Here is a 12,242-nt window from a genome sequence, read left to right on the forward strand (position 1 = left end):
TTTTATTGTGGATGAAAAGCTCCCATTTCCCCAAGTTGAAATAGGATATTTTGTTTCCGTGCTCTACACATTCAGAGAAACTTCTTTAGTAACCAACTATAGAAATGATCCCTGAAAGTATAGTCTTAGGATATTTTGTTTCAAAATGTTTATTGAGCATCTACCATGTGCCAGTCATGGTTCTTGGTCATTGAGATATTGATAGCAAACAGAAAAGACACAGTTCCTTCCCTCAGTGGACCCGCTGTCTCATCAGTAGTAGCTAGTTGTTAATCTGGCGAAAAGTCACTTGCCTCACTATCCAAAAAAGATGGTGTCTGAGGGAGGCAGTGTGCTTCAGGGCAGTGAAACCTGCCATTTTGGTAGGGAACTTAATTTTCTGTGTATTCAAGGTAAGCCTAATGGAAGTCGAAGATCATGGTCTTGCCCTGAGTGTAAGATAGTAATACATAAGTTCTCTAAATGTGCTATTACCTACCTGCAGGTGGAAAAGTAAAACATTTTCCTAACTATACGCATTCCTCCAGGCGTAATGCAGACTTACAAAAGAAAAAGCATTCGGTTGCAATTCTCTCATAATAAGAGAATGTCAAGAGATTGGAAGAGTAGCTGATGAGGAGATGCTTTCCCTGGCTCCTTAGAGCTGTGGTTTTCTAGAGCCCTCATCTTTTGTATCTTTCTATTATAACCATCAGAGTGCTAAGGCCTAAAGGCTGACCTGAATAGTCAAGAATTCTTACTCTTTCTTGGGGAGATATTTTAATTTTTAAGATGGTGAATGCCTTTGCTTTCTGTTGCAATAATTATCTTAGACTGTATATGTAAGGAATCAGACTTGGTCAACTACTGTCCTGGACCAGGACTGATTCTAAGTGACAGCTCAGATGCAAAGTCATATTTGCCTTGTTCTATTCTGTGCCATGTCATGCTATAAGTTGTCATACTATTATGCTGTATTTTAGGAAAATAAATGTCAGTGTTGCCATTAAGAAAGGTTGACATCTGTGAATAAATTTGCCTTTCCTTTTGTCTTTCTTTGTGTATTCTTGTATTTGGAAATACAGTTTACTGACTAAATGTAGCACAGAGCTCTCCCTTTTTTCCTATCCTCAGTGGCCTGGCCTGCACTTGAGCTTTTGTGATTGCTTGCCTGGATTGTCACTGTGATGTAACAGCTCTCTTTATATCAATTTGTGTTCCTGTCCCACCCCTACCCATCTTTTAGGCTCTTCCACACCGATGCTGCAATGATCTTTCCAACTTAAAGATTGATCTTATCCCTAGAGGATTTTGTTCATAGCATACAAGACTTTTTGATAGCCTTCCAGCCTTCACTCCCTGTACTCTCTACCCTCTGCCTACTTTGTGTCTGGGAGTGTCCAATGTCAGTATCTATCAGACTATGAGCTAGATGAGGACAGGGTCCATTTGTGCATGTACCTCTTTGAAACTCTGGGATCCAGAATGGGTCTGTGAATATGGTGGGGTTGCAAAAGCTTTTGTGGAATTAAATTGAATTTCGTACACTTCCTGAAACTAACAAGATTTTGGCTTGTTAACAAACCAGGTTACATTGCCTTCTGTCTAAACACTTCATTCTTATTTGACGGACTCATCATTGTTTGTCGAAGCTCTTTGAAATGGAAAATAGACGGCTCTTTCCTCTGACTGCTCAACAAACCTCCAGAAGTATATTTAGAACATTTAGCACTTGAAGAGTGTTAAAGACTGTCTGTATATTTCATAAGGCTGTCCTCCTCCTCATCTGATAGGAGGAGGTGATATTAATTTCTAAAAATAATAGAAAGGCAGAATAAAGCAATATAAGAGTCTTCTACTCTGTGTTCTTCAAAGTATCTTTTGCCTTTAGTCTATCTTGAGAACAGAATATGAAAAAATTTAGCAGATTTTTCATTGTTTCTTGAATCTGCTTTACATTTTCATAATTTTTACCTTGTTATATTCTGTGAATCTTTTTATATTCTTTATAACATTGATTTTAGCATTTATCCAGTGATATTTAACCAAAGTGTATGAACTCAGTGTTATTTCAAGATGTCTCTTGTGCAACGAGATCAAATTCTTTATCTGCAAATTTTTCAGAGTCTTTTGTTCAGCAGAAATTTTTTTCTATCAAAAATTTTTGTTCAGCAGAAAGTTTCATTTGGATTGCAGATTATTCACTATGATTTGCTGTCTTTACAGCCACTTGTAATTTATGGTTTTTTTTTTTTTTTTCTTTTTCCTATTTCATGAGGCTAAGAGACTGCATGCAGATGATAAGCTAATATATGGCATGCTCTTTATATTCAGAAACGACCCTACTCACTCTCGGGGTTTGTGTCTTGAGTTGTGTTTCATGGACACACACAGATAATTTGTTACTTACAGTCTCTGTTGATCTCATTCTCTTGGAACTAATGGTGCATACTTTCGAGGTAAGTATACTGTCTCTGTGTAAAGAATAGGACATTGAGGTTTAATGGATTTAAGTTACTTGCTCAGAATAACCTTGGCTTATTTATCTAAAACCCATTTAAAATTTTTTTTAATCATAAAATTTTGTTCTTAAAAGGAAAAATGACATTTTAAGGAACTGTCATATACTCACCACCCTTTTAAAGATATCAATATTTGCATGTTTTAAGGCCCAGTCTTCATCACTGTACTTGCTTTACACCTAAATGTTATATTTTCTGATCTTCCCAATGTCAACTGAGTTTTCTAAAGAAAACAGTTGACACTGGGAAGATCAGAAAATATTACATTTCTTCCTAGGCTCATTTCAATCGGATTCATGTAACCATTTGAAATCATTCTTATTGTGATTATTTTAAAACCCACAAAGGTAAAAAAAAATCCATTTTTAATCACTGGAGGGAAAAAAATGCAAGAATAAGCAAACTGGATATCTTAGCAGATGGGTAATTAAAAGCAAACAAAGCAGAATTATCTGAGAGTTAGTATGCATAGTTCCATGTACTAAAAATGGGAGATTAAGTATACCCAGTCCTTGACAATCTAGCAGCGGATAATTGATTTTGTCTCCAGATGATCTCCACTCTGTGGTCTCCTGCATTTTCTTCTACCATTTTCCTGGCCCAGTGAGGAATAGAGGCAGTGGAGTAGCATGAATGACTCCAAGTGACAGTCTCCTTTAATGATTTGCATTATTTTTGGGTTAGGCATAGGATTGCCTTTGGTTATTCACACCACCTCTCTGTTATCGTCACACAGATAATAAAATATTGATTCAGATAGCTGCTTTAAACTATAAAATTCTAAGGCCATAGCTTGGCCATCTTTGTAGTCCTAGCACCTAGGACAGGGCCTGACTTCCAGTAGGTTTTCAGTGGATATTTGTTGGCTGGAACAGAACTATTCCAAAATGATGTGTTATTGGTTAAGAGCCTACATGTGGACTGCTTAATTTTTAAGCTGGATTAACATAATCTAAACAATAATTTTTTGGCTTGCATTTAATGTAAGATAAAAGATTGTTGTTATTTTGAAAACAAACTGAAAACTGAAAAAATTAAACTGATCTAATTTTGCTCCAAATACATTACCAAGAATAAAGCAAATAGTATAAATTATGCTGAAATGGGAAGGAAAGGAGACAAAATCTAAAGGGAGGGAAAGATTATAGCTAGAAAGCAAAGTTATTTTTCAGAACTATTATTTCTGTTGTGACCTTTTCTTCGAGTTAACTGGTAATACATACAGTGATTTGCTTTTTCTAATACAGAAACCCATGGCACTCTAGGAGCTTATTTATGACTCCCTGAGAAGAGCAGGCAGTAAAGAAGAAAGTTTAATTATACATTTTAAACACTGTGCTTCCTGTGGTCAGATGAAATGTTATTCTGCTTATACTGTGGTATCTTTTACGTCTGAGCAAACATACCTGGCTTACTTTCCCCAACTTCCTCCTGTCCTTTTTCTCTGTTCAGGAAATTAATTTGGTTGAATTTCTTGTGTCGGGTGAAACCCATGGACTCATACAGAGTTGGTGAGTGGGCCATCAATGGGATCTCTGTTAGCTCATTTTTCATCAGGGAGATACATTTCTTTCCCAAAGCTGTGATCTAGGAGAGTTGCCAAGCAGCTAGAGTTAAAAAAAAATACACAAAAACAGCAAACAACGTAATTCTTTCATGTGGTGATCTCTCCATTGTGCTCCTTATGCTTGCGGCTCGCTGACCAGTTCTAAAATAGAGTCAACGGATGCTTTTGCCTTTGGCTGTTTCTGGGCTCTTAGACACTTAGTCTCACAGCTTGGTTCTGAATAATTGTCCACTGACAGTATTCAAAGGGCGGAAGTGCAAGGCTCTCTTTTTGTAAGGTGGAACTAAATTGGAAAACAATTGAAATTCATGAAAGATTTCTCAGGTTTACTTTTTTGAGTTTAGCACATGTAAAACATTGACAAAACTTTAATGTCCATATCTGAGCATGTTTGTTCTTTTAATCCAAAGTCCTCATTGTTTATTTTTTTTATATCCCTGTCTATCTCTTTCACAGGATCTACGTAGTGGCATAAAACCCAAATGCGGTCTTTCTTTTTTGCTCTCCAGATCTTTGGAAGTGCTAGTATGAAATAAGGCAATTAACACAACTTGTTTTCATCTGCTTTATTTTATGACTGTCTCTTGGTGGCCAGAGCCAGCCCTCTGCCCCAGAGAAAGCAATGATGCCTATCTGGCTAATGGTGGTTATTTTAGTTGTGAGTACTCGAAGTTGTCTTGTGTGTAAGATTCCTTAAAGAAGTTGTTGTTTTTCCATGACCTAAATAGGACACTGTTCCCAGGTAACTTTGGTAGTCTAAAAATTGACCTCTTTCTTGGGGCCTTTCAGAGATTGAATTGAATTGACTGATTCTAAGTATTATGCCATTAGCAAAATATGTCTAACAATCACTTTGAGGATGTGGGACAAATGTGGTCTCAGTTCAACTATGTTCCTGTCAGAATACCCCTGTGGTGACTCTCCTACTACGCCGGTTCCATAAGGGTGGGGTGGAGGACCCCCGCTGCAGCCAGCAGTGCTGTTCCATGTCCTTTCAAGTGCACTGTCCCTCTGCTGCTCAGGGTCAGGATGCCCACACAGTCCCCTGCCCAGCCTCGGAGTCCCAGCTGCCCCTTCTAGGTTGCCTTTGAAGCTGCACTCTCTGCTTGCTCTGTGGAAGTTCCTCCTTTAAGCTCTGCTGAGTGAAAAGAATGATCACTAGTTATGTTGCTCGAGAAACACTTGATAAATTAAATTCTCCTGACTATGTTGTAGTCAAGAAGCAAAATATTTCTATTTCACCTTGAAATTATAGTGTGTGTTATACATTTAGGCTTGCTGCAATAATAGACTCCAAGCAAATGGCACTTGAGTTCTTTTGATTTCAGTTCTTTGTAGCAAAACTAAGTTTTCATTTATTGTATCTCCTATGACCTCTTTTCCCAAAGTAGGCTGATATTGGATTCTGCGGTCAATTTAACTATGCCACCTGCTGTTGCGGTCTTTACCTCTCCTGTTGGAACATGGCTGTTACGTTGACATGGTGATAAAGTTATGATCACAGTGTTTTTGGTGTGGGTGTCCAGTAGTGATAAAGAGTAGCCACACACCATGATTGGAATCAATAGACATTGCCTAAGATCATTACTGTACCTCACTTTCAGTTAGGCAATACTAGGAAATCTTTGACATCAAGAGCAGCCCTCTCAATCATGTTTCATAGCATTCAGGCAGCAGTGCCATGTGTCACACATATTTGATGCTTGTGTGATGGGGCAGAACTCATTAGTATGTGTCTGTGCACAGACTCGCTGGGCCCTCCACTCTCTGAAGAAAGAAAGTACAACACTCAATGGATGAATTCTTCAGAGACAAGCTATCAAATCGGAATACAAACTAACTCCTTTGAAGCTCCATTGGAGGGGAACTTGATGTATTGGGAATATGAAGGATGGGCATGGAAAATACAGAGGAAGTGACCAAGGAAAGCAGATAGAAAAAGTGGGCTGGTGTGGATAAATGAGTGAGTCTTCCTGGAGTAGAAAAATGAGCGGCTCTGGTACATTGTGTGTTGTTTGAGAATAATGTAAAATAGGGCTTTCATGTTGCTATGCACTCTATTCTGGAACTCCTTGGGACAATTGTAGGAGATGCTAGGGAAAATGGAAATTCTTCTAATTGTGACATTGTTCTGGACCATGTGAGTCATGACTTTGTAAAGTTTGCAGTAATGATTCCAAAAGCTTGATATGATTTACCTTTAAAAATAACCTAGAACTGGCCAGGCTCAGTGGCTCACGCCTGTAATCCCAGCACTTTGGGAGCCGAGACAGGTGGATCACTTGAGGTCAGGAATTCGAGACCAGCTTGGCCAACAGGGTGAAACCCCTTTTCTACTAAAAATACAGAAATTTACTAGGCATGGTGGTATGTGCCTGTAATCCTAGCTACTTGGGCTACTTGGGAGGCTAAGGCATGAGAATCACTTGAACCCATGAGGTGGAGGTTGCACTGAGCCGAGATTGTGCCACTGCACTCCAGCCTAGGTGAAAGAGAGTCCGTCTCAAAAAAGCAAAACAAAACAAAACAAAACAAAACTACTCAAAACCTAGAACTAATTTCATGATTATTGCTATATCTTATTACTCTCATTCATAAAGATTTAGAGTGTTTTCCCTCCATGGGAAAGAAAGGGTTTTCCAGGGAATGCACGTCATCTCCAAGCTCTTATCTTTGCTACAAGTCAGAGTGGGTATCTATTGCTATTAATCAATGTGGCAATTATCATTTATTTATAGTGCCTGTGATTTGTGATTTTGTAAGTTTTTAATTTACCCATAAGTACATTTGTAATAAAGAAAAAGGCAAGAATAGATGAAAAAAGCCTAAGTAATATGTTTATATATCCATAGAACATGAGAAAGACTTTTTAAATGTTTCTCTCAGTAAGAACGCAACATATTCCATAATTTACAAACTAGAGGACTATAGGTCAAGCATGTCAAATACAGCCTGCAGTCAGGTTTAATTGGGCCCTCATATTGTTTAGAAAATTTTGAATCTATTGCTGACATATCAAATATGCAGATTTCATAGGAAAATCTGACTTCTTGATTTCTCTTGAATAGTTGGAACCTTTGGAAACGTTATGCCCGTATTCCCATCAGCTGGATGTGTTTAGTAGTTTTGCTTATTGGATGAGGCATATGCACCTTTGTTTGCTGTTGCCGCCAAGAAGCTGTGTTTGTAAGCACTGGCTGCTTTGTTTATGTAGGTATTGGAGTGTGTTATTTCTAACTAGATCACTAAATCAAAGGTAGACAAAGTGATAGAATTTTAATGTTTATAATAATCCTGTTAATATTAATAATGTTAAACACCTGTACATGCTATGTATTATAATTTTAAAAAACAGAAAGGCAGAATATATTTTCATGATTAGAATATTTTATTTTCTTATAAATCCTCATTTTTGAGGTCTTTCAGTGGCTTATTTTGCTACCCAAATGCAAGCATAAAATGACATAAGCCATTTAAAGATCTATAAAAAGATGAGCTGAGTGTAGTGACTCATGCCTGTAATCCCAGCACTTTGGGAGGCTGAGGTGGGTAGATCACTGAATGAAGGTTAGGGGTTTGAGACCAGCCTGGCCTACATGGTGAAACTCCATCTCTACTAAAAATACAAAATTAGCCTGACGTGGTGGTGGATGCCTGTAATCCCAGCTACTTGGGAAGCTGAGGTAGGTGAATAACTAGAACCCAGGAAGCAGAGGATGCAGTAAGCCAAGATCATGCCACTGCACTCCAGCCTGGGAGACAGAGAGAGAATCCTCCTCAAAAAAAAAAAAAATGTATAAAAAGGAGCTTTATAAGAAAAGAAAAGAAATAGGTTTATTTTAATCAAAAGAAATAATCACATTATTTAAAATGAGAATTTATCTTTTTCAGATCTCGAATCCATAGGTTATATTAGTAGTGTGAGCTAGTTTATATATATAAACCCTATTTTATTGTTTTATACGACAATACAAAGAATTTAAACTCATGGTGAAGACCTTTGTCACATACAAGTTGTGTGTGCAGTCAGAGCTTCTCTATGCCTTGATTTTCTCACCTGTGATGTGGGAATCATTATAGCACCTCCCGTAGACGATTGTTTTGGGGATTAAATGGAATAATCTAGGTGGGGCAATTGATTCAGAATAAGAATTCAATAAATACTCAGTATTATTATTTCTAGATAAAGTCTTAAATGTTATCTACTTTATTACAATTTTTAATATTATTTGCCAAAATCTTGGGGCTATATTGGGAGTATATTGGGCATGTCTGCATCTTCTGTCAGCAGCAAGGGTATAAAACTGTGCTTTAGAAAGTTATTTCCTACAAAAATCCTAACTTCTAAAATTTCATCTAGTGCCTTATGGCTTCATCTGCAAAATGAGACTTCTCTTCACCATCCACCTTGTAGCAAAAGGCAAAGTAGAAATTTTGTAGTGATAATTGAGGCTATTCATAGAAAGTTGCTATAAAGACTTTGCCTTCCGTAAATAAGTTCGATGAAGATGAATTTCGTCACCCATTTTCCAATTCCTGACTCCATGCATTTTTCAAGCATTGGTAATCAAATATAGAAAAGCATAAGTATAAAGTTGTGGCCAAAAGTTATGCAAACTACTAATTTATTCATATGAAAACATACTTTGTCCTTGATGTGTGTCTTGTCTTGCCATTTTAACATTATTTTTCCTTGTGTTGATGTTGACTTTTTGCTGGAAGAAGGGAGAAAACATAGATTTTACTCCTGTGCCTTAAATGATCCACAAGAAAAAGGTTTTTTAACCAGTATACATGGGATATAGCACTAACTTGGGGAAGATACTGTTAATCAACAGAAATTTATGATTATGTGTTTTCGTCTTGTTGTTCAGTCTCCCCAAAAAATTTGGTTTTAAGTGGGAAGAGGTAGAAACGGTACCACAAGAACTATTTCTTGGATTTGAAATTGCTGTTTTCTTGCACTACAGGAATCCCACATTGCTGAGCAACCACTGTCCTTTCTGAGGAAACAGAAAGCAGTAATTCACTGTTGTAAATGAAGATTGAGTGTGATGGGTTACATTTGAGGAAAATGTCCTTTTAAATGATTGCAAAAACATAAATCTATCTCAGCTGTAGGGTTTTCAGCATAGAGACTCTTGTAAATTTTGTCTGGCTGCCATTGTCATTGTTGTTACATTTATTCCATTTCTGTCACTGCCTGTTAGGTGAATGTTTTGCCTTTATCTGATAACTTTGGAAACGGGAGTTATTTCTCCTGAGGCTGTAAGGCAGGAATGTCTTTCAGGATCTGGTTCATTCTGAAGTATGAAGCTGTTTTTCCTGAAGAGAAGGTAAGTTGTTAGAATTGTTTTAGTTCCCTGCTGTGTCAGTATAAACCATCCTGTGTTGTGGAAAACAGTAAAATGGAATTATCTAAGACACGAAAGTTCAGAAAGGCATTCCAGTTGTTTTTATTAATAACTGCTAGAAAACAATTTGTGGGATGAGCCTATTTCTTTCTCTCTAACCTTTTATACACCTGAGCATGCAGGGCTAGAAGCCTCCAGGGTTTGAAGTGGTATTAAACAAGATGCAACAGGCAGATGACACACGGTTGTCACCATGTCATGTATTGCTGGTCTCTAGAAAAATACACCCAAACCGCAGGTGACAAAAGAGACAGTGAAGACACTGGTGTTTCAGTAGAGACTGGTGGAACATTGCCAAATTCTTATCAAAAGCATTTTATTGCATGTTTTCACATTCCATATTTATTCACCCTTTTATAAGTAAATTTACATGCATAGATTGTAGATATACAACTCCTCTTTATTTCTCATTCTTTGAAAATTTTGACTTTTTTTTCCTATTGTTAGAAAAGTCTCTATAGTATTTTTCACTGTTAAAGACAAAAATTCTCTGTTTTAATTAAATTGGGGGTTAAAGATTTCATATGCTTGAGACCGGTTAATTGAATTACCTAATTATTCCAAGAGTGAGTAATATTTAAAATGGTTTTATTAGTGGAGATCCACAATTTAGAGATGGGTTTCCTTCTAAGTTATGAGCACTTCCTAAAAGTTGTTTGGGGCTCACAATGCCACCCCCTGCCCTACCACCACAAAGAAAATAATATTTTAAATTATGATAAATAAACATTAGTTTTCCGTCCTAATCTGCAAAACTTTGTAATCCATACTGGGGCTGATCTATAGTGCTGTGGTTTCTTTTTGCTTCCTTGGAAAAATTAATGCCAAGTCACAATGTGACGTATGACTTCATATCTCCAGTATTGACAAAAATAATATTTTGTTTTCCCTTTGTACTTGGACTGTTAGAAGAAGTTTTTCTCTCCTCCTCCAACAGAAGCAGTGTAAGGAGTTCTAATTCATTTTTCTCTCTTCAGTGCAGGGACATGAAAGGAGTTGGGCATAGCCACATCTCACAAAGATCGTAGCAGAAAGAGATTTTTTGCTCTGCTTGTCCAACCTCCCATGTCCACCTCCCCCAACCCCTGGCCCTTATAATAAGGATTATATTGGCCACCTGGCCCAAACAAGTCTTGGGCTCAAGAAGCTGGTGATAGCTAAGTTCCTGTGTTAGGCACAGAAAGCAAGGGGGCAGGTCAAGTCAGAGTCCCTGAGGACAAGCATGAAGTCAAATGGCCTGTGATAGATGTTGCAGAGCAAATAGGTTGGTATTAGGCAGAAATGGGGTCCCATGGTGAGCAGGTAGAAAACCCTTTGTGTAGGAATGAGGATCCAAGATGGCCAAATAGGAGCAGCTCTGGATTGCAGTTCCCAGCAAAAACACAGAGGCTGAGTGATCACCGCATTTCCAAATGAATTTTTACTGCCCACAGACCAGGAGCTTCCCAGGCTGAAAATGCCACGAGTCTCCAGGGTGGCAATTTCAGCCAGTGCATCGGGTCTCCCCACAGAAACTCACACAAATCCGGATGCTGTTTCAACTGGCGATTGGAACGCCTGGGAGACAGAGTCACCTGTTTAACTGAATAAAATGGGGCTGAAACAGGGAGCCAAGTGACCTGGCTTGGCTGGTCCCACCCCTAAAAAGACCAGCAATCTGAAACGCTCTGGATTGAGAGTTTCACGGCAAGCACAGCTGGACCTGGGATGGTCCAGCTCTGTGGGGGGAAGGGCATCTGCCATTACAGAGGCAGTCGGCCAGTACCGAGGCAGTCCGCCATTACCGAGGCAGTCTACCATTATTGAGGCAGTTCTAACTATACACCTATAAACAAAACTGCAAGGAAGTTCACACAGCAGCTGGGCAGAGCCCATGGCAGCTCAGCAATGCCTGTGTTGGCAGACTGTGACTAGGCTACCTCCTTGCTGGGCAGGACATCTCTGAAAAAAGGCAGCAGAATGACAGGAGCTTATAAATAAAGCCCCTCCTTCCTGGAGCAGAGCACCTGGTGGAAAAAATAGGCAGTTATGAGTTCCACTACAGCAGACTTAAACGTACCTGCCCAGCAGCTCTGAACAGAACAACGGAGCTCACAGCTCAGAACTTGAGCTCCTATAAGGTACAGACTGTCTCTTCAAGCAGCTTCCCAATCCCTGTATAATCAAAGAGACACGTCATAAAGGAGAGCTCTGGCTGACATCTGGCGGGTATCCTTCTGGGACAAAGATAACAGAAGAAGAAACTGGCAGCAACCCTTACTGTTCTGCAGCCACTGCAGGTGATCCCCAGGCAAGAAGGGCCTGGAGTGGACCTCAGCAGTCCTACAGCAGGGTGGCTTGACTGTTACAAGGAAAACTAAGAAAGAGAAGAAAAAACTTCATCAGCAACAAAAAGGATGTCCACTCAGAGAACCCATCTGAAAGTCACCAAACACAAAGACCACAGGTAGATAAATCCACAAAGATGGGAAGAAACCAGTGCAAAAAGGATGGAAATACCCAAAACCAGAATACGTCTCCTCCTCCAAGGGATCACAACTCCTCACCAGCAAGGGAACAAGGCTGGATTGAGAATGAGTCTGATGAATTGACAGACAGGCTTCAGAAGGTGGGTAATAACAAACATCTTTGAGCTAAAAGATCATGTTCTAACTCCATGTAAAGAAACTAAGAACCTTGAAAAAAGGTTTGATGAAATGCTAACAAGAATAAACAGCATAGAGAGGAATATAAATGAATTGATGGAGATGAAAAACACAA

The 12,242-nt window shown here is 38.7% G+C and overlaps 1 protein-coding gene and 1 pseudogene across 2 annotated transcripts in view; one reads left to right on the forward strand and one right to left on the reverse strand.

Annotated features, from left to right (window-relative positions):
- The window catches only part of FRAS1 (Fraser extracellular matrix complex subunit 1), a 460,089-nt gene that overhangs the window by 78,576 nt on the left and 369,271 nt on the right, over positions 1–12,242 (forward strand). The window lies entirely within an intron of this gene.
- On the reverse strand, positions 48–127 carry LOC119472923 (annotated as a pseudogene).

This window comes from Cebus imitator, unplaced genomic scaffold, assembly GCF_001604975.1.
Source record: "Cebus imitator isolate Cc_AM_T3 unplaced genomic scaffold, Cebus_imitator-1.0 Scaffold123, whole genome shotgun sequence".
Taxonomy (NCBI): Eukaryota; Metazoa; Chordata; class Mammalia; order Primates; family Cebidae; genus Cebus; species Cebus imitator.